General features: G+C 50.3%; 2 non-coding genes across 2 annotated transcripts; one reads left to right on the top strand and one right to left on the bottom strand.

The window, feature by feature from the left end:
* The first annotated feature begins 13,063 nt into the window (after window positions 1–13,063).
* Window positions 13,064–13,136, top strand: TRNAV-CAC (transfer RNA valine (anticodon CAC)). Its single transcript has one exon. It is a non-coding gene; the product is annotated as a tRNA-Val (tRNA).
* A 353-nt stretch (window positions 13,137–13,489) lies between these two features.
* TRNAG-UCC (transfer RNA glycine (anticodon UCC)) lies at window positions 13,490–13,561 on the bottom strand. The gene has a single exon. It is a non-coding gene; the product is annotated as a tRNA-Gly (tRNA).
* Between the last annotated feature and the right edge of the window lie 152 nt (window positions 13,562–13,713).

Here is a 13,713-nt window from a genome sequence, read left to right as displayed (position 1 = left end):
CAATCTTCAGCCCTTGTCATCCTGTTTTTGGGGCTGGCACAAACCCCAGCCCTCCATTTCTTCCCAAACCACCGAACTGAAAGACAGCCCAGGTCTGAGTACCTGGAATCCATTTGGATCTCTCCTGTTTCCAGAGCAAGGAGGTCAGACAGCTTGTTCCCCCAAGTGTGCCAAGAGCACAGCATTCAGCACTGAGAACAAATTTATTTCCTAACCCTCACCTCCAGAAACACTCATGTTCCTGGGTTTGACTGGGGGATGTCAGCAGGGATGGGTCTGAGTTGCACCTCTAGGATGGGAAACACACAGGTTGCAGACACCAATTTTTCAACACTGCCCTAAGTTACCCTAGATGTTCAGTCTGTTGAGTAAAGCTTGGTCTTCTGGTATATCCTGTGCATGGGATGTGTTACCACATGATATCAAAGGAAAAATAAGAATTGGTGGCAACATTAATTAGATAGAAATCAAAATGGTCCAGAGTTGAAGGCTTGGTCTGGGTAATACTTGAGATCTTGGGGCAATACTTGAGACCCACATTCAGGTCTGATTGGGGTAATTTCTGCTACAAATGGATCCCTGTGGATAAGCAGGGGCTCTTAAGACCTGTAAGTAAGAGCAGATGACATGAAGGAGCCCGTTTTCAAGTGGCACTGGATGCTATTCAAATTACAGAGTGATTACAATAAAGCCAGGTGCTCTGTTTCCAACTCTTTTTGTTTGTTTGTTTGTTTGTTTTCCCCCACTACCATGGATCACAGGCCAAATCCTTTGCCTGGCTTATGCCAGCCCAGGCCCTGCCCAGCCACAGCAACAACAACAGCGTTGTTTTGCCTGAGATAAAAGCTGGTTTGGGGCAGAATGTACCTGTGTGTGACACAAATCAGTGAACAGCCTGGGAGACTCAAGAGAGAGCACGAGCCTGGCAGGACCTTGCCATGAATTAGTCACAGCACAAAGAATGTAGATTGGTGTCGGGGTAAGAGAAGACGTTACAGCCTTGCCGGTGCCTGACCTTGAATGTGCGTCTGCAAGAGATTTTCATTCAGGAGACAAATATGGAAGCCACTGCTCTCACTTGGTCCAGGCAAGGCAGAAATTTGGGGGAAATATGAAAAGAATGAGAGCTGAAGCTGTAAACAGCATTTATGGAAAATGCTGAGGAGTGTTCAAGTCCTTGGATACCTAACTCCCTTAGAAGATACTAGAAAGGAAACCCAGAGTAAGGGAATGCTCCCAATTCTCCCAGCCTGGCTCCAGAGCAGAGGGGCTCCAGGCCTCTGTATCTACAAAGAACAGCCATTTTGCAGCAGTTCACAAGGGATGAGATGTGCACAGGCACTGCCTGTTTTCCTGAGAGCTGCAGCCTCTTCTTTTAGGGCTTTTGGGCAGGACTTTGGGTTCAAGTCCTTTCCCTGCATTCTAACTGGTGATGCTTGCCAGCAAATTCAGCTGAGGCTTCAGAAATATGATTTTCAAAGGGATCCAAGCAATAAACACAAGCTGTACCTGTCCAGCCCAAACTGTCTCAAGCCTGATCTACTTACTCAAAAGATTCATTTGAAATATTTGGCTTATTTTGAGTAGAGAGCTGGGAACTCTCTGTGTCCATGGCACATTCATTCTCCCTGGCTTTTCCACCTTGGGAGACTCACTCATTTGCATTCAAGATTTGTTTTGGTGGAAGAGGGGATCGGACAGATTTTTTTTCATGGAGAAAGTCTGGGATGAACTTAGAATCCACGACAAGAAAGGTCACTGTTTGATTTCATTATTTTGAGTTGTTTTCCACCCCATACTCGGAGCAGCCCTCGCGGCTCAGTAATTAGCAGTGGAGTGGAGGGGGAGCGTGCTGGACTTTGACCCCATCTGACCTGATTCATACAACATTTCTGATTAATGCACCTGGTCACATGGCAGCTGTCAGAGACTTGTTGCTGGGCATCCAGAGGTTTCCAAGGGAACCGCTGCCTCTCCTGCCGATGCTCCTCAACAAGTGAGGGAGAGCCACGGTTCGGTCCCAAGGGCCTGACGCCAGCCGGACAGAAGACAGGAGCAAAGGTGTGCGGAGAAACCCCCGAAACTGAAAGCACTCGCGTGGAATTCGGTGATGTTGCTGGCGGAGCGGCTCGGGCAGAGCCCTGCGGTGCGTGCTCGGCTCCCCGAGCCGTGAGCCGCCTTTGGCTCAGCCCTCCCGGCCGCCGCTGCACGCCCATCCCAGCCCACGCACCCCGCACATCATCCGAGCAAACCACATCACAAACCGAACAACAGCTCCAGAGCGGAGATGCTCCATGGGAGCTCTGCGCAGAGGAGCTCGAGGACACGTTTGAGACCCCTTTCCTGAGGTGTGTTTAAAAAGTCTCTTATAATCACAGAGGCCTCGGTGGAAGCTTCCACCGCTGCACGCCCGGATCCAGCCTACCTGCCTCCCTTGCAGGCTGGCACAGAGCTCCCACGTAGACCAATCTCCTCTCCCTCCCCCAAACCCCTTTCCCTGCACATGCAGCTGGAGCTCTGCCCACACGCAGGCGTGGCAGGCTGCGGGCACAGCAGCTCCTCGCACCTCCCTCCACACTCCCTCCCCTGCTACCTGCAGGCACCTCGCTCCGAGCACCGCACAGCCCTGGTGTAATCCCCGCCTGTCCACGCACAGAGCAGAGAACCACACCTCTAATATCACTGAGTCCAGCTGTTAACTCACTACTGCCGAATCTACCTACAGAGCTTCCAGTGCAAAGGGAAACTGAGGCACAGGCAGTCTCTGCAAAGCTCTCTGCAGTGCAGAGGGTACTCAGAGCCACAGCTTTGAGCACAGCAGGAGGAGGCTGCAGGACAGAGGATCACAGAATAGTTTGGGTTGGAAGGGACCTTTAAGATCACCCAGTTCCATCCCTGCCACAGGCAGAGACAACTTCCACTAAACCATTTACGTGATGGGAAGGGAAAGATTCAGAGTCTGGTTCCTCTACCTGTTAACTTAGTCATACATCAGAACGTTTCATGCAGGAGGTGTATCCGACTGAGGAGAAACGTTATTTGGACTAAGACCAAAGGATTTGCAAGAAGAGCATCCTGGGTTTGGTTTGGGTAATGTTAATTTTCATTCTAGTAGCTGGAGGCACGATCAAAACTACCTGTGAGACAGTGTAAGTGAAGGATGCACCAGGAAAGTACAACTCCAGAAAGGGCAGAGAAGGCTACAAATGAACAGCAGCTCGTTAGAGTCGAGGTCTGGACAGACTCAGACACGCTGGTGTGGGGCCGAGCTCTCCCTCCATGCTCAGATTACGCCTGCGAAAGGACAAGGGGATGTTTGTGTGGAATAACCCACTTTTAATGAGGTGTCTGCCAAAGGCACAATCAAGGAGCGGCAGAGTCGCTCACGCCTCGGGGGAGTGGGGATGTGTCTCCTGCCTTTATCTCGGTGCTGTATTGAACCCCGTGTGCCTGTGCTTGAACTGCTGACATTGAGACCATCACAAGCATAATGAGGAGGAAGAGGTCACTTCAAGGCGTGTGCCTGTCCTTGGTGGGGTTTGTGCTCACAGCTCCCACAAGAGATGCTCGGCTGCTGCAGCACTTACAAGGAGGATATTGTAAAATATAAAGTCCATGCAAACAGAGTAAACAAGGAGCTTTAGAGCTGGATCTGTCAGGGACTAGGGTAGCTTGTAAAGAGAGGTTAAGGGAAAAAAATTAAATAAATAAAAACAAGCTGAAGAGCAAACAAGAGCACTGGAGGCAATATTTCCACAAGCATTAAAAGTAGAACCTATGCTCCATTTTCAGAAGTGCTTTTAACACATAGAAGTCATAATCACATGCCCTTCCAATAAAATCTGGGATTCTACTTCCCTCAGGTATTTTAGATGCTGTTTCTCACAACACGAGGAATCAGTGCCCCAGTGAAATTACCAGGCCAGTTTAAAACAAACAAAAAGAATTGCTTTTTCACACAGCACATAATTAAATCTTGGTGCTCATTTGCCACAGGATATCTTGTAGCCTGAAAATATAAATAGGTTCAAAAGGTTTTAGACAAGATTAGGGAGGTTTGGTCTATCAGTGATGATTAAACGTAATAGTTTGGATGCAACATCCAAGCAGAACCCACAGATTGCTGGAAGCTACAAAACTGCAGTTGGGAGAAGCCTTATTCTTTATACAGCCTTGTGACCTGTCCTGAGTATCTTCCTCTGGTTACATCCAGGGCCAGCACACTGGGATAAAGACGTGTGTCCTGTGGAGCAGTCAGACCATGTTTATAGTCCTCCCTGCACCCCACTCCAGCTTGAACACCCAAGCCTTGTTTTGGATGAAAATGATGGAAAATAAACCCCTTGTGAAGCGCTGCAGCGTGTGCTCTGCTAGAGAGCAGTCTTATTCATTAAGGGAATGGTCTTGTATGCATTTGGGCCTGTTATCAGTAACACTCCAAAGGGAAATGGACTACTTAAACCTATTATATCACTGCTTTATTCACCGTGTGCTGCCATTTACCTCCTACATGACGCTGGGCTCTAATAGCACCAGTTCTGAGAAACCCTGCACATTAGCCACAAGCAGCTCATTAATCCACTGTTTTCATTCTTGCAAAAAAATGGGCTCCAACCACATGAGAGCTCAGATGCCGAGTGCTCAGCCAGAACCAAAACATCTCTGTTGTGCCAGCAGTTCTGAGGTAGCCCCAAACAGAACAGCACTTCCAGCTGATGGAGCACAAAGGTGGATCCTTGGCCTTGGGGAAATGAGGGCTCTGCAACCAGGGAAAGGGACAAAGCTGTCAGCCAGCAGCTCTTGCAGGGAAGCTTGGAAAATCCAGTTCCTGGAGGCTCCAAGTCAGGTCTGTGCGGCGTTCACTAGGATCAGGTCCTGGCTGTCAATGCAGCTTCATCCCAGGATATCAATTGTCCCAGACTGAAGAAAAAAAAGAATGAAAGGCATGTCTTGAACTCCAGCACGGGGAGTCCATGAGCAGGCTGGGGACTGGCAGAATTAATTCCAAGCAGGTACAATGAGCTCTTCCTCGAGAGCCCTTGAGGAAAATGAAAGGCCCCATGTGCCAGCCCAAGGCACAGCCCGGGGAGTCCTTTGGCCGCTCGGCAAACACGCAGCGGTTGTGACACAAAGCAGCTGCCACATCTGTTCCATCAGGGACAAGAGCCCTGTAAGGGCCTGGCCTTTCTCTTCTGAGCCTGCTCCTGCTCCGTGCTGAGGAGCCAAGCTGCTCCATCTCCTGGCTGCTGCATTCCCTGACCCAGCTCCTCTCCATCCCAGGGCAGAGCTCCTGCAGAACAGCGTGGGTGTCTCCAAACAGGATTATTGCTGCTGAAATCTCCAAGGCTAACAAACAAACCCTTTAACTGGAAGATGGACGAGAGCTCACATGAAAACAACTGCTCATCCACGTGGGAGTAATAGAACATCTGTGTTCACAAATGAGGCACAAACCAGGAACAAGGGGCAATACCTTTTCTTGAATGAGACTTCAGGAATCTGAGCTCTGTTCTTCTGGTCACTTTTTCCTATCTTACTTATCCCGCCAGCTCTATCCCTGTCACAGACCTATCCCAAAGCCATCAGGGTGCATAGAATGTAGAATATCCTGAGATTCCCACGTGGATCATCAAGTCCAATTCCTGAATGTGTTGCAAAAAATGTAAGCAGGGAAATCAGACTTAGGGTGAGCAGTTGAGTTCATTTCTGCTCTTGGGTGAGGACATGAGTGAAATGCAAGGCAAGGGGTAGAGCGCTGTTGATGGTGGCAGAATTCCTGCCTGGCAGGGCTCTTAGTCCTGCTCAGGAGAACTGACAGCCCCACCATGCACACTGCCCAGGAAGACTGAGGTAGATAAAATCCCTCTTGCCAAAAGGAAATGTGATTCCAGGATCCCTCACCCTCCCTGCTCCAATGTGTCTGTGCAGAACAGCTCTCAATGAGCTGGGAGCTGAGAGGCACTTACAGAGGCATTTAGTCTCACACAAAACATTCTCCTGGGGCACGAGGGGGATGGAGCAAGGCTGGGCAGACTCCTCTCATTGAGCTCAGCTCCACTGAATCGATATATGATTAGGCAGCAACTCCAGCCCTTAATATTCCACCTCTGAGCAGTACCATGTTTGTGTTGAACAAGGAAGATCTAGGCTAGACATGGGGAAAAATTCTTTGCAGTGATAGGAATAATATATCCTGCAACAATCACTTTACCCAGCGGCATGACCTCCAGAGCTCTGACCAGTGTGGGTGACAGGCCCCAGCTCCAGGCTGTCTCTGCCCCTCTTCCCTCTCCAGCTGAAGCTGCCATGCCAAGTGCCACGACAAACAGGCTGCAAACCCCTCTCCCCACCTCCTGCCTCTCCCTGCCCCACCTGAGGCCCTGTTTTCTCTCGTGATGCTCCTAATGAAACTAAGTGGCTGCAAGCAGAAAGTTTCCACTTCCTGCCTGGGGGCTGATTAGCGCGGAGCTGCCACCGGCAGCATCCCGGCTGGAGCCTCCGCGGATGGGAGCCCTCGGGGGAGGGATAAAGCCGTGCTCCGTGCCCTCTGCTCAGCGAGCACCATTAGAGCACTGACTGCCTAACCTGGCAACCTGAGAGAGCAGGACCTCGCTGCTCTGGCTGCTGGGGCCGAGGTCTCTGGAAAACATGGGCTGGTGCATGGATGGGTGATATCCTCCAGTCCTTGACACAGAGTTGTAGCAGCAGAACCCAGAGAAGAAGAAGTAAAGTTCTTTTATCAGGTGTGTTGCAGCAATCTTGGCTAGTGCTGCTCAAGGAGAGCTGGACTCACCTGCTGTTGTTGTGTGTGCTTAATGCTGTCAGAAGACACTTCTCTGCATCCCTGATGGATGGAGACTCTTTGTGTCCTGATGGAGAATAAAGGGGCAGCTGCCAGGTGCTGCTCCATCTCTCCATCGCTGAACAGTGACAGAGATCAGGGCTGGCTGATGTCACATGCCCTCTCTTGCTCTTGGGTTACACTCCTGCACCTCGGAGTTCCTGGCTGTTCCTGGAAATCTGGGCTGAAACAGAAGGCCTGGGTTGCCCTGCGATCACCTTAGGGATGGGAGGGGAAAGTAAACAAGATTCTGCTCAACACTGCAGAGACCAACTGCTCCAGCGTTGCCTGGCAGATGGGGCCCAAGAGGGAGACCATCTGTTTCCGAGTGAAGCCCTAAACTTCTCCCTGTGAGATCCCGGGCTGAAGAGATCCAACAGAGTTCAGGGGGTGCAGAGGCACAGGGGAGCAGCCGTGACCTGGAGGGCTCCTTCAGTCCTTGGTGGGCAACTTCCAGAGCAGAGCCAGGGCTTGGACCTTGAGTCTGTGGGCCATTGGATTCCTGAGTGTTCCTATTCCCTACATTGATTTTTTTCTCTCTTTTCATATCTCCACCCTCTTTTCCTCTTGGCAGTCCTTCCCATGTTTGTGCAGTGCTGTGGAACAGTCTGTGTTCCCTGTTGCAGAGCTGGGCAGGGCCTGTGTGGTTCACAGCTGTCACAGCCCTGCTCTCTGCCCATGCCACTCTCCTTGTCCCACAGACCCCACCTGGCTGTGCCAAGGCCACCTGCCCAACCCCTGGCTGTTGACACTTCACCTGGCTCCTGCAGCACATCCAGGTGATACCAGCAGGGGTTAAAAACAGGCGCACTGGGGAGGGAGGTTGGAGAAATGCTGTTAGACCTCAGGGCAGGGGTTGGCATCTCAGAGAGAAGGGGATGGCATCCAGGGAAAGCTGGAGAAGGAAAGAGCAATTTTGCTGATAGTCAGCATGTCTGGGAAGCTGGGAACATATTGCACTAAACCGATAATAACACCTTGAACAGCAGGGTGGTCGTTTCCATCTGGCCTCGTGCTGGGCTCAGGCTCTCTCATTCCTTCCCCCCTGCAGCCAGGGAATCCGAGGCACTGGGATGGCACAGGTCACCCAGCCAGGCTGCAGCTGGAAAGAGGAGAGCTGCCACAGTCTCTTGGCTCTCCTTTTGCCCCAGCTCCATCCTCCTTCAGCTGGGAAGTGGGAAGGCACTGGAGCTCTTCGCTTAATTAGAAGTAACAGCTGAAGCACTTGAGAAACAAAAGCTCCTTTCTATCTCTGCCCCACTTTTTCTTGGGAGCCAGGGGTGGGGAGCAAATTGCTTAGAAGCCAGAAAGCACCCTGGATCTTGTCACCATGGCTGCACAGGCACAGCCTCCTGTTATCTCCAGAGGAACAAAACCCTCCTCCCACCCTCCCTTGTCTCAGCTGGAGCTGATAAAAGGAGAAGAAATAAACAAAACAAATAATAGTAGTAATAAGAATAGAAAAATACCCCAGCCCAAACCAGCAAATAAATATTCAGGGAATGAACCAATCTTCTGCAGAACATATTATTTTCTGCAGTGGATTTTGGGTTGTTGGAGAGCTGAAGAACTCCAATGAGTATTTCAGGTTATAGAGGCTATCTCAGAAATATGCAGTCAAAACTCGGGAGCATCCCAGATGATGCCATTTGCTGGAGAATAACAATCTCTACCTATATCCACATAATTGTATCATTCTGATTTATTTTTATATATGGATGTCTGCACTAATAACATGATCAGATATAACTTTTATGTCTTCTTGTTTGGAATCCACAATGATCACCCCCCTAAGATGTCAACAAGACCTGGACTCCTGCCTCTTCTGCTTCTGGTGCACAGACAGAGAGTGTTGTCCAAATGCTCCTGGAGCTCTGGCAGCCTTGGGGCTGTCACCATTCCCTGGGCAGACTGGGCAGTGCCCACCACCCTCTGGGGGAAGAACCTTTTGCTAATATTCCACCTAACCTCCCCCTGAGAGACAACACATTTTTGTGCTACCACAGTTAACCTGCTTTTGGTACCTGAGCACCTTCAGTCTCTGCTGCAGTGTGGGCTTTAGAAAGTAAATCATAATGCAAACCAAAGTGGGCTGTTGCTGTTTTTGTTGTGTTCTCACAACTAAACAGCTAAATTTACACCAAATAGTATAGCTGCAAAGCAGTGAAAACTAGCAACCATATATTTGTATTTTGAGAGAAATTAGGGCTATTATGGTTGCTCCAGACAGGCTTCCTACAGGAACTGGGTGGATAATTTCACTGGGTGCTTCATGTACCAGAGCTCTGACCATCTGCTGAAGGGAACATACCTTTTAACAACATGTCTTGTTTTGGCTCCGTGCCTTCAGGGCCACCTCCCTACAACAGGCACTATTTCAGTGCTTAATTACATTTACTGTTAGAAAGGACAACTTATTTTTAGTGCCTGTCTTTCCAATATCAGCTGGTGGCCACCAAATATTCCACTGCCTGTGTGTTTAAATCAGCCTGGGAATTATGTAGGCCACTGTAGCTGATGGCCCAGGGTAGCTCTAAGATGTCTTGTATTAAAAAAAAAAAAAAAACAACAAATCATGTGTGAACAAACAAATGAAGGAGAATAGGAACAACTGATATTTCAGCTTAACCTAGTTTCCTCCTTTTGGCACTGGCTGGCACACTCAGTGCTTTGGCTCACCTACTTTTTTACTATCAGTAGTAGAAATGATAACACTTGCAATTTTAGCATGCAAATTATGACTTTATAATACAATGAACATTTTTCTTAAGTATTGTTTTTTGTTTGCAGCTTTTTCTTGCAACTGCAAAAGAATATCAAGCTGTCCTTCCAAAAAGACTGAATTAAGTGGCTGATTACATCTTTCCACTTTTCCCTACCCACGATTTTCCCCACTAGTTTTTGGCCCAACTAAAGCAAAGTGGCACCTGTAAAAGTCCAACCTGGGGCACAAAAGACCATTCATTTACTGCTGGGAGACTTGAAGGGGTGGACTCTTATTTTAAACTTATCTGCCCTTCCTTTGCATATGGATTTACCTGAATGAATTCATTTAGACCATGACAACAGCTTGCTGAAAAGATTAGGCTCTTGCTGGTAGCTCTCATGTCCTCCCATGGCCAGATAAACATGAACATCTGCATTGCCACTGTAAAAACAGCAATAAGGATATTAATGAAACTGGGGGGAGAACTGGGATGAGGTTCTAGTGCTCACATCCTCCTGGAAAACTCTCCCCAGGACCTCTCTCTGGAGGCAGACACTCGGATGGCTTTGAGAGCCTGAGCTGAGGTCATTTTTAGGGAATTGCTGCTATTTCCCCAAACACACCTATCTGTAAAGAAGGCAGTGTAGGATTTCACAGCACCCCAGGTGTTCATAGACTTTTGGGGAACTTATGAGAGGAAATGAATTGGGCAATGCTGAGGATTGCAACTCAGGTCATGGAATAATGAGTTGGAAGGGTCCCCCAAGGATCATCAGTCCATGCCCTGCACAGACACTCCAACAATCCCGAAGGTCTCCCTGAGCCTCCTTTACTCCAGGCTGAGCCCTCTCAGCTCCCTCAGCTGCTCCTGGTGCTCCAGACCCTTCCCCAACTCTGTTCCCTTCCCTGGACACAATCCACCCCTCAATATCCTTCTTGTCCTGAGGGGTCCAAAACTTGTCACCCCTTTGTCTCCTAACCAGTGATGGTTAAAGGTTCCCAGGGGCACATGGCTGTGGTGTGGCAGAGCTTGTTCCTGCCCAGGCAGTGTGTGACTTCTCTGTCCCCTGCTGACCATGGCACCCCTTTTATGCCTCAGCATCACGTGCTGGATGAGTGCCTGCCCCTCCACTATCCCCACGCACCCCCCGATGTCCCAGCACCCACCAACTCCCAGCATCTGTGCCACTTGCTTGGCCTCTTTTCCTTTATGCTGCTCCCCTCCACCGTCGTGTGACAGCTATTGTGTGGTCCCTGCCACACAAAAGCCAGCCTGACCTAATTTAAATCAGTGCTATTGAAGCCGTTCTTGTTTTATCTCCCAGCACAAGGGCTGTGCTCCCCGTTTCAGAGGCAGAAGAAATGAATGGCTAATTGGGGGGGTATTGTGCACGGCAGCAGCGTTGTCTCCCGGCCCTGATTGTCAGCTCTCCTGCTCCACGATGCTTCCAGCTCCCCTCTTGGAACAGCCACGCAGGCTTTGGGAGTGGAGGGAGGAAAAGGGTAGAATGGGACTGTGCAGCCAGCGCAGCGTGTCAGGGAAACAAAGCCGAGCACGGCCGCCGGTGAGAGCTGGGGGAGGGCTCCTCGCTCAGAAAGGGCAGATGCTGGTGATAATAGAAGAGAATATCCAGCCTTCACCTCCACTTGGGGCCCCGGGTTATTTTTTTTTCCCCTGCCATAGTCCTTTCTCGTGAGGCACAGGGGGCTCCCACACCCAGCAGTGCCACACGGGTGGGAAGTGCTGGGAGCGGAGGAAGTGGGATAGGTCAGGGACTGGAAAGGAGAATGCTGAAGGATCTTTGTCCTGCGGGCAAAGTTTGAGCCGTCCCTGACAAAGGATCTTTGTCAGAAAATCCAGAACATCCCCGGGAGCCATTCCAGCAAGCAGGAACCAGCAGGAAGAGGGGGCTTTGTCCGGGCCCCCCAATCCAGCGCTGCCCACGCGAGGAGCATCCAGAGCCCACGACTCGGTGTGGCGCTGCCAGAACCAGGCAGCAGCACCGCGGGATCCGGGTGGGTTTGGGAGTTCACACCGACAGCACGACGTCTTCACGGAATTCCTGCCTCTGCCTCCCACAGGTACCTTCCAAGAGCTTCCTCCCTGGCGCTGTCTGTTCTTGCAGCTCCTCTCTCCCCCCATCGCCAGGCTGAAAGAGGGCTGCAGGAGAAAACAAAACCCAAAGCGTTTGAATCTTCCCACGGATGGTCTTGGGTCACTCCCAGATCCACTTCCCCCTGCTCGAGGGAGGGAACCTTGCCCCCAGCTATTGATCAGCTCTGCTCAGCTGATGCTCAGTGCAAAGGTTGTAACCAGTCCTCTCTGCGGCTCTGCCAGCTGCAGGCAAAAAGGATTTCAGTCCAGGATGTTTAACAACAACACGGAGCAAACAAGTCCCGAGACATCGGGTTTGTCACGGACTTGTAACGTTATAATCCTTATCATGAATCAGATCAGAATAAAGCACTGGCAAGCCCTGAAGTTAAAGTGACAACCTCTTCTCTAGCCCTTTTGGTTCTAAATCGGAAGATCAGCTACAAAACTGTAAAATGAAATCATAAAATTAAAAATGGATTTTATTAAGAGAAAGTGTTACTAAAAGTGATGTTCTTTTTGCTTTCATCTGAGTTTATGACTCATTTCTCCATTCTAAGCTTTTCTCTGCAGCCAGCAGAGCATAAAATACACTCCAGCAAATAAAACAAAACAGGAAAACATAATTCTCATGTTACCACCTGATTCTAAGGGCTGAGGTTTTTACCAAAAAGAGAAGGATTGCCATTAAGTAAATTGTTAACATTGCAGTAGGGTAAGAGGAACAAACTTAGAACTGTCTGGGTTTGTCAGCTCTTGACTGAGGGTGCTGAGGCCTTGGAATGGAATTCCCAGAGCAGCTGTGGCTGCCCCTGGATCCCTGGAAGTGTCCAAGGCCAGGCTGGATGGGATTTGGAGCATCCTGGGACAGTGGAAGGTGTCCCTGCTCATGGCAGGGGGTGGAATGAGATGAGATTTAAAGTTTTTCCAATTCAAACCAATATGGCATCTTGTGACTCTGTGATTGCCAACATGTCTGTCCTTGGGGGCCGCTCGTCTCCCAGCCCCTGTGCCCTGGGCCAGGCGGGTCCTGTCCCTCCCAGGTGGCTCTCCAAGGAGCTCCACTCCCTGTAGCCACTATTCTACCGACATCTGGTGGCAGCTGCCTTAGGGAAAAGAGACATTTTTTTTCTTCAGCAGCGCCCTGCGCCCCCTCAGCGGGAACCTCCCTGTGGGGTTGTGTCGTCTCTGAGGGGACCCCCGAAACACTGCCCGGGACACGCACCTCAATTCTCTCCTGAGACCCAGCGGGTCTCTGCGAACTCCAATTAATCATTGATGGTAATCACTGGGAGTCCCACGCGGCGATTTTAGGGGTTTGCGGGAGGTTTATTTTGAGGTTGCCGTGAGGGAAAGCCGCACCCCCTCAGCCGCCATGGCAGGAACATGGGCCACCGCCGTGCAGACGCTTGCATGGCGGGTTTCCGTAGTGTAGCGGTTATCACGTTCGCCTCACACGCGAAAGGTCCCCGGTTCGATCCCGGGCGGAAACACCTGGTTTTTTTTTTCCTCCTTTACCTCAGGGTGTATTTTTTCTGGCTGTTAATTTCCTTGTTATTTTGGTTTGGAGTGGCTTAAGGTTTCGGTGCTTCAGAGTTATTTATTTATTTATTTCCCCGCCGTCTACTGACGACTCGGGGTCTCCACCGCGAGTTGGGAAGAGAAGCAACCGGCACCACGCGTCCCCATCGCTGAGCAGCGCCCGCCTCCCGCCGGGGCTCAAGCGGGAAAAGAGCGGCCGGGCGGTGCTCCGTGTGCCGGTGCATCTCAATTCGGTTCGGATCGGTGAGAAACGGAGGGGGGAAAAAAAAAGATAATATGAGGAAGAATAAATATAAAACGAATTTGCGTTGGCCGGGAATCGAACCCGGGTCAACTGCTTGGAAGGCAGCTATGCTAACCACTATACCACCAACGCCTGCTGATACAGGCTCTCCCCGCTTCACTCAGGAGCATCACCACAGGGATCCAGCTATTCTGGAGCACGGGGTAAAGCAGAATGAAAGATGCGAATGGCTCCACAACCGCCCCACGATAGCAATAAATGCTGAGTCTGGGGCCCATCTATGA

This window comes from Lonchura striata, chromosome 28 (assembly GCF_050655825.1).
Source record: "Lonchura striata isolate lonStrDom1 chromosome 28, ASM5065582v1, whole genome shotgun sequence".
Lineage (NCBI taxonomy): Eukaryota > Metazoa > Chordata > Aves > Passeriformes > Estrildidae > Lonchura > Lonchura striata.
The sequence above is the reverse complement of the archived record's forward strand: the minus strand, read 5'-3'. Positions and strand labels throughout refer to the sequence as shown.